General features: G+C 44.0%; 1 protein-coding gene across 16 annotated transcripts in view; it reads right to left on the bottom strand.

Annotated features, from left to right (window-relative positions):
* Window positions 1–1,028: 1,028 nt before the first annotated feature.
* The window catches only part of CELF4 (CUGBP Elav-like family member 4), a 1,320,822-nt gene continuing 1,307,562 nt past the window's right edge, over window positions 1,029–14,288 (bottom strand). For 15 of the 16 annotated variants that reach the window (XM_060236227.1, XM_060236234.1, XM_060236236.1 and 12 more), the window contains one exon: window positions 1,029–1,794. The gene's annotated coding sequence lies outside the window, so the exon portion shown is untranslated. Of the gene's footprint in view, window positions 1,795–4,866; window positions 4,958–14,288 lie in introns of all 16 variants that reach the window. The other variant, XR_009555289.1, reaches the window with a different exon arrangement.

The following is a 14,288-nucleotide window of genomic DNA, read 5'->3' as shown; positions in this document are numbered from 1 at the left end:
TCATTGTTACTATTTTTTTTCTGATTCAGATTTTAAAGCGACTTTTTTTTAAACTGCTCTAAAGTCATTTACCAAAGATAAATATCGTGCTTTCATTAAATAGTTTTTCCTTGATTTTTTTTTCTCTATCATTACAATTAAAAGTCCTACAAAATATGCAAATTTATTTACAGAAAAACAGAGCCAGCGTCTTTTTTTATTTTTTAAACATCCCCCTGTTTTTCAAAATTCCTTGTAAACAGTTTCAGAAATTCTTCAAAGAGATTGCATTTTTTGTCATTTTTTTTGTCCTTTTTTGTGTTTTTATTTTTTTAAGCGGTTTTTGTTTTTTTAAGATTAAGGTTCTAGGCTAAACCCCCACCCCGCCCCACCCCTTGTCCTGAAGGATTCTAGAGCAAATATGGAATCTACTGAAGCGAAAAAATGACGGGGTTGGGGAGTGCTTACAACAGCTCATGGAAATATGAAAGCATCTTAGCTGTGGTTCTGTTTCGCCTTTTGTCAAGTCTGAACGAACTTCGGACAATTAGTCAGAAGGCTGTCGTTCATTTTTTGTTGGCGCATCGTCTACAGGAATGGAGAGTTTTGTTTCTGTTGGCTTATTAGGTTAATTTCTTTACTTATTACTAGCTGGAATGCTTGCAGTTAAAAAAGCTGCCAAATTAAGCCGTCGTTACCTTTGCCCCTCCCCTTTCCCCAATAAGACACAGCTTCCAACAGCAATTGGCTGAGAGCAGGAACTGATTTCAATCTAAACTCTACAAAAATTACAGTTCTACAACATCTTTGTTTCTTTAGCATTAATGCTAACTTCTATGTATTTTTTTTGCTTTTTTTTGCTTTTTATGTTTGTCTAATCCTCCCCCCCCCATATAAGTATTTTAAACTTTTTTCTTTTTAAATTCTGTACAACTATTAGAATTTTAAGAGGGCGGAGTCAGAAGCATTTACAAATTCATTTACTTTCTACTTGGTATCAACGTTCTTTTCCCCTTCTTCACTTTCTGGTCCACTGATTTTTTTTAAAATTATTTTTTGCTTTTCACAAATATCCATTACTTGCCCCTTTAACCACTCGATCCATACATATTATACAGAAAACCATACGAAAGTTTCATAGACTCTAATTAATGTATAACCAAAGATCCTCCCAAAGTATCAAATAACTATTATCTTGCCATTTGTTAAAAGCGTTTTTAAGCATTTTTTTTCAATTTTTACATATTTCATATAATTGCTCTCAAAAACTGTTATAGGAACAGCTCGAGAAAAAAGGAAAGAACTTCTGTAATTTACATACAGCTACAAGTTTTGCGATAAAAAGTTATGTCCTTTGGTCCCTATAATAGCTAAGGAATGACAGAGAGATGCTCCTAGTGACAGGTGCTATGAGTTCTCCATAGCAACTGCATCCTTGGTGGCAAACAGGCACTCCTTTTTTTTTTTTGTCAGTATCAAGGTTTGCATTTCCTGTTTGGAGAAAAGTCGCTGCGGTGACATCAGTGTCTCTGCAGAAATCCTAGTCGATCTTGCTCTTGTGATTGGTTGTTATACTTTTTGTTGTTGTTGTTGTTTTCAAGCATTGTCCTTCGGACCCAGCTGACGGTGACGTTTCGCGAAGAAATGTTTTACAGTTCTCAACAATCAGAAAGAGAGTAAATCTGAAGTCTTCAGCTTGGCTGATAGTTGCTGATATGTTAAAAGGTGTAATCCAACGAGTTCTCGTTCCTATATATATTTATTTAATATATATATATGTATATTTCTCTAAATGCGGCCCATTCAGCTGATGCCCTAAAAAGAGAGATGAAGAAGATCACTGCAAATTAAACCAATGCAGGCTCAAGGGGGGGGGGAATCCTAAAAACAAACAAACGAACAGAAAAGGAAGAATGAAATACAGAGAAAACTGGACGGAAGGAAGAGAGGTTCAAAACAGCATACCTAAAAATAAACGAATTGAGAAGAACACCTGCTCCCAAGACAATCTTGTCCCTATTGTGGACACTAAATACAATTTTGCTTAATGGGTTCAGGGTCAGACCCCCAAAAGTGGTTTTATAATGACAAATGATATGCTCCATCTCTCGTTCCTGGTGTAATATTTCCCTACGGGTTTTGTTGGGGAGAAGGCACTGTTGGCTGACTAACGAGATACCCCTGATTGTAATAATTTTTCTTTTTGAAATGTTTCAGAAATAACACTGTGTAATACAGATTCAGGTGGGTAGCCGTGTTGGGTCTGAAGCAACAGAACAAAGTTGGAGTCCAGTCGCACCTTTAAGACCAAAAAAGTTTAATTCTGGATACACAAAATTACCCCAAATTAAACTTGGTTGGTCTTCAATGTGCCACCGGGCTCAGACTTTGCACTATGTAGTAGATGTACACATACACAGCCTGATTTCTATGGCTTCTTTCTTGTCCCAGTATTTGCTGGGGTGGTAGGTCTTCCCCATCATCCCTGGTCATGTGTCATCACTGCGTGTGAGGAACTGCTACCCAAGAAAGTGCTCCTACGTCAAAGGACTACAGAAGGTGTGTGTGGGTTCTTGATTCTGCTTTGGAGCTTTAGACCGGACTTTGGGGAAAGAGGTCTCCGACAGTCTTGTGTTTCTGGGTTTGTCGAATGAAGGGTGCTTTGACATTACATTTTTCAAGCGATGAGCTCACTCCCTCAAGTCGCTCTCCTTCAATGTCACGCAGTCGGAAAGATTAATCCGAGACCCAGTTCTCCATTGTTGTTGCGTGTGTCTCGGAGCTCTAGAGTAACAATGGGCTTAGGGGGAAACAGCCATGTGTAAAAAAACCCCTTCCTGTCTTAAGTGATCACACACCAGAATGACTTGTAGGAGACCTCCAGTGGGTGTCAAAAATGCAAAGGGATCCTCATTTTGATCTCATTATTTATAATGGCTAATCCCCCCCCCCCCCCGTTGTCGGTGTTTGGATCTATCTCGGCACCTGTCAAATCTGCAAGCGATAGCAACAGTCATAGATAGATTGAAAAGATTCGTGGAGGAGAGGTCTATCGATGGCTGCTAGCCATGGTGACTAAAGGGAACCTCCACATTCAGAGGCTGTCAGCCTCTGAATACCAATGCTCAGAAGAAACATCAAGGGATGGCTCTGTTCTCTGTTCTAGGGTTGACAATTCTGGGTTGCGAAACACCTGTAGATGTTGGGGGGGGGGAGTGGAGCCTGGGGAATGTGGGCTTCAGAAGGGGGAAGGACTTCACTGGTTGTATGATGCCATAAAGCAGCCATTTTATCCAGGGGAACTGATCGTTGTCATCTGGGGATTGTTTGTAATAGCGGGAGATCTTCAGGCAGCACCTGGAGGATGGTAAGTCTACTCTACACCCTGTTGCTGGACTGGTTGGCCATTTTGAGAGCCAGAATGCTGGACTAGGTGGACCACTGGTCTGATCCAGCAGGGCTCTTCTTATAGTATTATGTTCCTTACTAAGTTAGATCGCAACCTGCAGCTATGGCATATGAGAAAGGCGCAAATGGCCCCTTTTCACATCCTGTGAATAGCGGATTTGCCAGTAAAGTATTTTCCTTTGCAAATGGCAGAAATAAACACTTTTGAACACGTGAGGGGCTTTTTTTGGGGAGGGGGGACTCAAAATGCCTTGGAACAAACCTCTCTCTTTGCAATAAAAGAAATGTAAAAAAAAAAAATTTGTAAAGCTAACATTTCTTAAATAAAAAAAAAAATGTAATCATGATCCAACTAAACTTGACATTTGAGGAGGGATGCTTAATCATTACGGCTTAGCTCTTATCTCTTGCTAGCAAGCAGGTTTCTCTTACACGCTTGGTGATTTATTACATCAAGAAACTTAGAAACCGCAAAAGCTCTCCTCTGCGGGAGAAGTGTCATGCGTTATATCAAACCATGCTGGCAGGTTTTCCACACTGTTGATTGAACAAACAGCAAACCATACACAGCGGTCTAAACAATTACAACACCAAAAAGAAGAAGAAGAAGAATATAAGAAGGAAAAAGGAAAAGGAAAACACTCATCCAGGATCCTTTTTCAGTTGTAACCAAACAAACAAAACAGAAAAAAAAATGCATTTTGCTTTGGAAATCAGGATTTTACCCCATCTCCTCCAACTAAGATGCCCCCCTCCCCCAAACCGCTGGCTTTACTAAAAGACATTGAACTATGAAAACTTAAAATTGAGAATTCTAGGAAGGCACATTAGTAGCCGCTTGGTTTTCCTTTCTAGCTTGCTTGGAAGATAGCTATTTTCTTTTTTTTTTTTTGTAAGACTATTGTGATTAACTATTTGAATTTTGGAGCGGGATCAGAAATATATTTAGGAACAAAGAAAGAAAAAAGAAAAACCAATTGAAAAAGGCCCCCAATTATCCATCAAGAAACACAAGATTTTAGAGTGCAAAAGATACCAATCACACATTTCCCCCGTTTCCTTTTTCTACTAGATTTTGTTTCATACATTTATAACCATCCCATTTTTTTTTCCTTTTAAAAATCAGGAATTCGTGTTCCCCCCTTCTGTGTGATATCTAGAGAAGCATAAACCGCTGAACGAGAAATCAAACGACAAAGAAACCACTGCAAGCATCAAAGAAAACGAACAAATAATAATTAAAAAAAAGAAATTAAAAAAAAAATGAGCACAGCAATAAAAAACCGTGGCAGCACAATAGTCAAGAAAAGGCACATGTGATCATGACTGGCCAATCATCAACTGATACAACATCCAAGAAAAAATGCTTCAATCACGGCACCTGCACGAAACTTGACGGCAAGTCATGCAACCACTTCTGAGCTTTGTTACATGGTGCCATCATGTCACACTGTCAACTTTGAGTTGATTGGAACTTACGGACTGGGGGACTGTATTCTCTCCACTTTCCTGTCATTACGTGAACCCTTTTTCCTAGCTCAGCGCGAGACTGTGGTGGATTTGACTGGCTCTTGGTTGATTTTGTTGGAAAAAAATTGATTGAATGACAAAAGAAGAAAAGATTTTTTTATATATATATATTTATATTTATATATAGTTTGGAAAAAAAAGGAGAGGAAAGGCGGGAAGGAAGATAGAGATTAAAACAAAAAAAATATTGGAAACTCCAAAAAATTAAGAATAATTAAAAAAAAAAAAAGAATTAAGCACCAAACACAGCATAGTTCCAAAAAAGCTCTAATGAACACACAATTTCATAAGAAAAAAAAAAAAGAGAAGATACAAAGAAAGACTAAACGGAAGCAAACGAACAAAAAAGGTTTAAAGTAATTGTTCTTGAGGGGGGAGGGAAGGAATGGAGGAGGCCTAGTGAGAGACACACCGACATATACAACAGTTCATGTGGACACAGAATAAACAGTGACCAGTAACAGAACAATATGTCGTGACGGCTGAAAGAAGCATGCATCGGATGGATGACAGCGGACACCAATAAATTGTTTTGCAAAGTTTGGAAAATATATTGGCGGCCAACCATCTCATTGGGTTGAAAATCAGACTGGCCCCAGCCACGCCCACGCTCGCAGGCTTGGACAGGATGCGATAATTTCTAGTTATCTACGGGAGACCGGTCCACGTGATTTGTCCTTCTCTGCACAGGGCCTTGGATGGATCTGAGACCTCATGTTTTCCCCTCCCCCCCCATCCCCAGGCATCCAGAAATCAAAGAGGAAGAAGGTGGTGGTTATAACAGCATCGGACCTGCCTGCCTGCATCATGTTCTCTGTAAGAGGTCCTGATAAAGTACAGCCACAAGAGGGACTTGCATGGCTATCAGGGGAACAATACTCTCTTCTTCCTCTCAAACGCTGTGACCCATCCATTGAAGCCCATCTCCTTTTTCAAAATCCTTCTTTTCACCATGCCGAATGTAGATTCAGATTTGCACGAGAACACGCCCAGAGGGCCAGATAGATTTGCGCTACCCCTAGTCATAGAACCGGCTTTAATATACACGAAGTTGCACTTCCTTACGGGACGCAGGCCCATAGCGGTCTTTGAGAACAAAGAAAGAGAATGTCTTACTAAGCACATTACATATTGCAGAACGTTTTACAGTACTGACAGAGGCTAGAGGCTCCCGGGAAGTATGAACACCCTCACTGAAGGAATTGCTTCCTGCCTCCTGAAAGTTCATGCGCACTGCACAGTTTCTGATCGACGGTGAAACAATAGACAACCCGAAGTGGCGATGGGAAGTCTTGGAGACTATGGTGGCAGGCTTTATACTTGACTTCTGGATGTTGACAAATAGTCTTTTCCCAGAATGGGGTGTAAACTCTTATCCCTGGAGCTGGCTAGTACAACCGCACTCTCAAAGATTTAGTCCCTATTTGCACAGTAACATTTAAACCCAGTGGTAATGTTCGGTGCCATCCAGTTAAAATAAACGTGAAGTAATTTTTGCCCCGTACTCTGTTCAATATGGATCCAGGATCATCTTTGGTCCCCTGATCCATGGCGTACAGAATCGTAACAACAGCCGCTTAGATGGTCATGGACAGGATGAACATTGGCATCATCAGCTATTTTCCATGCCATGTTACGTCAGCGTTCAGGATCAATGTCAGGTTTACCAGAGTCTTTTGTACATCACAGCTATTACGTGTTCAGCTCATGTATTTCAGTTGCTGTTCTGGAGGCGCAGCTATGTGAGTCAGTTCCCATTTCCATCAATGCTCCCTCTAAGCTGTGGAGTCTTGTGAGCAAAAAAAATCTACTTTGCAAGCTGCCGGCATTAAAGTGGTGAGCGACTGCCTAAATCAGTTTGTTCTGAGGCCATCCTTCCTGATCTAAAACAAAAATGGGTGAGTTGGAAGCTAAAAAACTATGAGCTAGCTCACACTAACTTAGCTTACAGGGAACACTGGTAGCCCTGATGGTCTCCAGTAGAAGATGATGATATTGGATTTATATCCTGCCCTCCACTCCGAATTTCAGAGTCTCAGAACGGCTCACAATCTCCTTTATCTTCCTCCCCCACAACAGACACCTTGTGAGATGGCTGGTGCTGAGAGGGCTCTCACAGCAGCTGCCCATTCAAGGACAACTCCTGCCAGAGCTATGGCTGACCCAAGGCCATGCTAGCAGGTGCAAGTGGAGGAGTGGAGAATGACACCTGATTCTCCCAGATAAGAGTCCGCACACTTAACCACGACACCAAACTGTCTCAATAAAAACGCTGTATTCAAATCCAGTGGCACCCTTGAGACCAACAAGGGTTTTTTTTTTGGGGGGGGGGTATGAGTGTGTGAGATAATAAAGCTCCCTTCATAAGATACAAGTAGGAATGAAGATTCCTGATCCTGAAATTCCTCATACCCCCAAACTGGATTTGAATCTTGTTATTATGCTGACAACCAACATGGCCGCCCTCTGAAGAAGAAGATATTGGATTTATATCCCGCCCTCCACTCCAAAGAGTCTCAGAGCAGCTCACAATCTCCTTTCCCTTCCTCCCCCACAACAGACACCCTGTGAGGTAGATGAAGATATTGGATTTATATCCCGCCCTCCACTCCGAAGAGTCTCAGAGCGGCTCACAGTCTCCTTTCCCTTCCTCACCCACAACAGACACCCTGTGAGGTAGATGAAGATATTGGATTTATATCCCGCCCTCCGCTCCAAAGAGTCTCAGAGCGGCCCACAATATCCTTTCCCTTCCTCCCCCACAACAGACACCCTGTGAGGTGGGTGGGGCTGGAGAGGGCTCTCACAGCAGCTGCCCTTTTAAGGACAACCTCTGCCAGAGCTATGGCTGACCCAAGGCCATTCCAGCAGCTGCAAGTGGAGGAGTGGGGAATCAAACCCGGTTCTTCCAGATTAGAGTCCATACACTTAACCACTACACCAAACTGGGAACAGACTCACATAGATGCCCCTACGGTACAGCATATGAAATACATAAATTGAACAGCTAGATTCGAACCAAGAGACCAACATGATTTTTGGGGTAGGAGCTTTCAAGACTTTGTCAGATGATGTACAACAATTAGTAGTTGTGATGTTCAACCTTCCCCCCACCCATGATGATTATTTGTTGAAGATGCTTTAGGCTGATCCTGCATGGAGCAGGGGGTTGGACTAGGTGGTCTGTATGGTTCTTAGCTCCCATCAGAGACAGGCTGATAGTTATGCAAAATGTTGGGAAGGTCACACGGGGGACACTCTGGTTTTGGGGCACACACTATGGTTTAAGCTGAATTTAACCATATAGTTTGCCCCCGAACTAGAACACCTGCCATTCAGTGTCCCCAATGCAGTGACATCCCTGCCCACCCCCAAAATACCCCCTCCAAATGGGCAAGGGGAGCTGGTAACACTACCCATCTTTCTCCTGGTGTTCTCCTGAAACCACAGCCTTATTCGGTAGCTTGCAGCCAGGCCTGGCAACGCACAAGCAAGCTAACTTCCAGTCTTTCCGCATTCAATTAGCACATTGGTGCTATTATTATTTTTTGCCTGCAGCTCGAAATTACCTTCAAGGTGTACGGCGCAATTAACTGAAAATATTTCTTGACTCGTTTTTAATTGCACCGAATCTAGGATGCACCTCCAGCTAGGAAGAATAAGGCGAAAATTGGAGTTCCCGTATGTTCCAAGATTGATTGAAGCTTCAGATCACTCAATAAGCTTTCACAGGCCTATTAATTATTAAACTTTTATTAATTTTTTTTACCTATTAAAAAATCCAACCTCCACTTTGAGCGATGTCCCCGAAATTTCGTTAATTGCATCAGCAGAGTTAGGATTCTCAGGGAAGCAAGAAATCTCAGCATATTTGATAGACTCTTCGCATTTAAGATATATTTTTTAAAAGCTTATTGATGCTAAGATTAATGTATACGAGTTTCTTTGCTGAGGTGGAAGAACTTATATCAGTACCTACATGGTATTTGCAAACCACCAGGAAACGATATTAATGATCTTTGGAGGAAGGAGGCGAACCTATTAAGTCATGGAGCCTGCTGCAGACCTCTAGATCCAGAAGTTTTCTGAATAATATATTTGCCGCAGAAAACTCTGGAGATTAAAAAAAAAAAAAATACACCAGAAACTTCAGTGTGCTTTACAAAAATGCAAACTGACAACTGCAATGTGTGTTTGAAGTTGGGTTCTTCCTCAATAATTTGGTTTTGTAAGTGAAATTAAATTTGAGTAAAATCCCAGACCAATTTTGCATGAGGCTTGTTTCGGGTGGAGAGCCCTCTTGCTCCTGGAGCTACTCTCAGTTTTCGCAAAAGAAGAAGAAGACTGTAGATTTATACCCCACCCTTCTCTCTGAATCAGAGTCTCAGAGCAGCTTACAATCTCCTTTATCTTCTTCCCTCACAACAGACACCCTGTGAGTAGGTGGGGCTGAAAAAGCTCTGACAGAAACTCCCCTTTCAAGGACAACTCTGCGAGAGCTCTGGCTAACCCAAGGCCATTCCAGCAGCTGCAAGAGGAGGAGTAGGGAATCAAACCCGGTTCTCCTAGATAAGAGTACGCACACTTAACCACTATGCTGCCCAAGAGCTGTGAGTTGGCATGCTGTTTTCCCACAGCAAGCGAGATCCTCTTGCAAATGGTTTTCTGCTTGCCACAGAAAAGCAGTGCACCAACTCACAGTTCTGGGGTAGCTTGTGTGAAAACCGAGAGAAGCGCCCGGTGCAAAAGGGCTCTCCACCTGGAACAAGCCCTAGTGTAAAATCGGTCCCAGTGACCTGATCTGGATGATCCAGGCTAGCCTGGAGAGCGACTGCCAGTCTGAGTAGGCAATACGAACTCTGAGGGACCAATACTTTGATTCAGTAGAAGCCAGCTTCATGCATCCGTGCAATAAGGGTCAAATTAGTGCCAACAATGGATGTTTTTACATTCAGTTTGATCCAGAGTTTTAGAGTCTTCAAATCGCCTGCCACCATTCCCCTTTAATTATTTTCCTTTTACATTCGTGGATTTGCTCTGCTCATTTTGCGTAGCCAAACTTCTGTATTTCCTGCTGAAAGCGTTTCAATTTGGGGGGGGGGGTCCCTAATCAGAGGGCAGACGGAATACCAGTGCTTAGTGAAATGTATACGATTGCTTGGAAATCGTGTCAACGCTGCAAAAACAATACACATTTTAAATTACAAGATGAGGCAAGCAATGATATGTAAACATTTCAAGTGCTGTCAGTTCTCATGCAAATTACTGCACCTTGTGGCTTTTGGAGGAGTCTTTTAAAATGCACGAAAACGTCTACAATACAAGTTTGAAACGCTTGTAGAGAACTGACTGGATCAAAACTAGTTTTGAGAAAAACGTTGCAGCAGCTCATCTCACTGAAACAAATGTAGATGCTTTGGGCAGCAACGATGCAGAACAGTTGTGAGAACGTTAGGTAATGCAAAAGGTGAATTTCCAATGCGGTGATAGAGAGTGACAAAGTGTCAGTGTAACAACACCCAATGACTCTCTTGAATCACCTCCAGTGCTCTGTGGAAACTGATCTGAATACAAGGTCAGGGTTCACTCCTTCACCATTATTCTTCTCAATTTTCCCTATCTGACCGTTTGGGACCTCGGGATTGCTCCTCTCAGCCCATAAATATTAAACCCTTGCCTGGGGAAAAAAAAAAAGATTGCCTAGTACAACCGAGGAGGGAGAAGTGGCCATGAAAAAGAGGACTGAAAAAAAAAAAACAGGCAAGAAAAAAAACCAAAATGGAAGTTCCGCCATGTCAAAGAACACCTCATTGATTAGAGCGGCACAGCTCAAATCCAACGGGTGTTGTTGAAAGGACCAGCAGGGAAGGAGACAGAGACTTTACAACATCTCCTTTTAATACTGGAAAGGTCAACAGTAAGTAGGAAAGGGGTGTCTTGCCAAACTCCCAATTTTTCGCAGCTATTGTAAATGTGGGGGGGGGGCATTTACAAGTAAGAGCATAAGAACCAACCAATTCCTCTGGGCAACCAATAACAGGGCAGAGAGGTCGAGGCCTTTCTAAGAACACAAGAAGAGCCCTGCTGGATCAGACCACTAAGGGCCCATCTAGTCCAGCCTGTCTCACACAGCGGCCAACCACTTCCTCTGGAAAGCCAACAACAGGGCAGAGACGCTGAGGCTTTCATAAGAACACAAAAAGAGCCAGTGGTCCATCTAGTCCAGCATCTTGTCTCACACCATGGCCAACCAGTTCCTCTGAATGGCCAACAACAGGGCAGAGAGGCCGAGGCCTTCATAACAACATCAGAAGAGCCCTGCTGGATCAGACCAGTGAGGGTCCATCTACTGCTGCATCTTGTCTCACACACTGGCCAATCAGTTCCTCTGAATGGCCAACCATAGGGCAGAGAGGCCAAGGCCTTCATAAGAACATCAGAAGAGCCCTGCTGGATCAGACCAGTGGTCCATCTAGTGCAGCATTCTGTCTCACACAGTGGCCAACCAGTTCCTCTGGACAACCAACAACAAGTCAGAGAAGCCAAGGCCTTCATAAGAACCTAAGAAGTGCCTTCCTGGATCAGACCAGGGGTCCATCAAGACCAGCATCCTGTCTCATCCAGTGGCCAACCGGTCCCTCTGGACAACCAACAACAAGTCAGAGAAGCCAAGGCCTTCATAAGAACCTAAGAAGTGCCTTCCTGGATCAGACCAGGGGTCCATCAAGACCAGCATCCTGTCTCATCCAGTGGCCAACCGGTCCCTCTGGGCAGCCGCTAACAGGGCAGAGAGGCTGAGGCCTTCATAAGGACATAAGCAGAGCTCTGCTGGATCAGACTAGCAGGTCTGCCTGGGCCACCATTTTGTCTCAGACCCAAGTGAAACACGACGGAGAACAGCTTTTAAAAGTGATTTTAAAATGCTGTGAGAGATACAGCCCGCGGTCTGGTGTGGTCTGTTTCCGGCTGGCTCTCTTTGGGGTAGAAGAGTCCCGTGGCGCAGAGTGTTAAAGCTGCAGAACTGCAGTCCTAAGCTCTGCTCCTGACCTGAGTTTGATCTCCGGTGGAAGCTGTGTTTTCAGATAGCTGGCTCGAGGTTGACTCAGCCTTCCATCCCTCCGAGGTTGGTAAAATGAGTAAGCTGGGGGGAAAATGGAGATGACCGGGGAAGGCAATGGCAAACCACCCCGTAAAAAAGTCTGCTGTGAAAACGTTGTGAAAGCAACGTCACCCCAAAGTTGGAAACGACTGGTGCTTGCACAGGGGACCTTTCCTTTCCTTTTTGGGGTGGCTTCAAGCCACCCCAAACCGGCTGGCTGCTATCAGCCTGACTGTCCTTTTCCAATTTCTCTGTTGTATACACCATTCCAAACAAAAGATGTTGTCTCTCCCCCAGGCGACATTTGGGGTATGGAAACCACTAATGCTGCTTGATGCCCTTCTCTAGGCCAGGCTCAAGGTGAGCAGAACCAGGGCCTTTTCTGCTGCAGCTCCTGCCTGGTGGAATGAGCTGCCGGAGGAGGTTAGGGCCCTGCGAGAGCTCACACTGTTCCGCAGGGCCTGCAAAATGGCGCTCTTTTGCCAGGCATTTTCGAATCAATATCTATAAGAACAGGACAGTAGAAACAAATCCACTTGGCCCACCTCAGACGTCACAGTGCGACTGGGGACCTCCTTTCACAGGACATCCAGCTAGGGTTGCCAATCCCCAGGTGGGGGCAGGGGATCCCCCGGTTTGGAGGCCCTCCCCCCGCTTCAGGTTCGTCAGAAAGCGGGGGGAGGGGAGGGAAATGTGTGCTGGGAACTCTTATTATTCCCTATGGAGATTTATTCCCATAGAAAATCATGGAGAATTGATCTGCGGGTATCTGGGCCTCCGGGGGGGGCTGTTTTTTTGGGGTAGAGGCACCAAATTTTCAGTATAGCATCTAGTGCCTCTCCCCAAAGTATATCCCAAGTTTTTAAAAGATTGGACCAGGGGGTCCAATTCTATAAGCCCCAAAAGAAGGTGCCCCTATCCTTCATGATTTCCTATGGAAGGAAGGCATTGAAAAGGTGTGCTGTCCCATAAATGTGATGGCCCTTTGGAGTTCAATTATGCTTGTCACAGTCTTGATCTTGGCCCCACCCCTAATGTCTCCTGGCTCCACCCCCAAAGTCTCCTGGCTCCACCCCCAAAGTCCCCAGATATTTCTTGAATTGGACTTGGCACAATCACAAAATTTTAATATCAATATAGTTGGCAGTATCCGCCATCTTTAACACACCATTATATTTTAATATGAGATCCATAGCACCTATTACTATTTTATGTCACTGTTTTATATAGAAAGAGCCCCGCGGCGCAGAGTGTTAAAGCTGCAGTATTGCAGTCCTAAGCTCTGCTCACGACCTGAGTTCGATCCCCGGTGGAAGCTGGGTTTTCAGGTAGCCGGCTCAGGTTGACTCAGCCTTCCATCCTTCCGAGGTCGGTAAAAGGAGTCCCCAGGTTTCTGGGGAGGGGGGAAGTGTAGATGACTGGGGAAGGCAATGGTAAACCACCCTGTAAAAAGTCTGCTGTGAAAACGTGAAAGCAACGTCACCCCAGAGTCGGAAACGACTGGCGCTTGCACAGGGGACCTTCCCTTTCCTTTATAGGCTTTATTTCTGATGCGCTTGTGTTTTATCTTGTTTTAATGTTGGCCTTGTGGCCTCCTAGGGTAAGCCACCCTGAGCCTGCTTCGGCGGTGAGGGCAGGATATAAATCAAGTAAATAAATAAATAGATCTATTTAAAAAAAACAAAACAAAACAAAACACGGGGTTGAGGTAAGGATCTGAAATCAGCCTGTCAAGGGGATTTCATTCACATGGAACAGTGTCGGTTCGTGGTTTCCCTCTTGGGTGGACGAGAGTTGTTTGGGAGTATGTGGAATTGGTAATGTGCTTTTCTGGAAACGGACTCCGCTACAGTGGCAGTTATCCCTCCGTAATGACCAGACTCTTTCTTTGGGAGGCTGCAGGCCCGCGGAGCTCATCTGCTCCTTCCACAAGAAAGCCTTTTTTCCCTCTCACCCGGCATTTCTGATCCTGATACAGGAAAGATCAAGAAAAATGGCTCGCTTTCCCCCAACGGATTTTGAGAAACGAGGACGTTGTCTGCGGCGTGGGCCCTTTTTGATGGATTCTACCTCAGCCAAACGAAATTAAGATTTCAGCAAACAAGGCCCGGTTCTTGCCGCGCCGGCAGAACAAATGACGGCTGATAATTGCCAGCTCTTTTTTGCTTATTCTTTGCTCTGCTCACTCCATCAGTCTCTCCAGATTATATTTTCAGCTGAGTTTAATGAACATCATTTATTAAACTAACACCGGGGTTCTGCACTGGCCCTC

Source organism: Heteronotia binoei, chromosome 4 (assembly GCF_032191835.1).
Source record: "Heteronotia binoei isolate CCM8104 ecotype False Entrance Well chromosome 4, APGP_CSIRO_Hbin_v1, whole genome shotgun sequence".
NCBI lineage: Eukaryota > Metazoa > Chordata > Lepidosauria > Squamata > Gekkonidae > Heteronotia > Heteronotia binoei.
The sequence above is the reverse complement of the archived record's forward strand: the minus strand, read 5'-3'. Positions and strand labels throughout refer to the sequence as shown.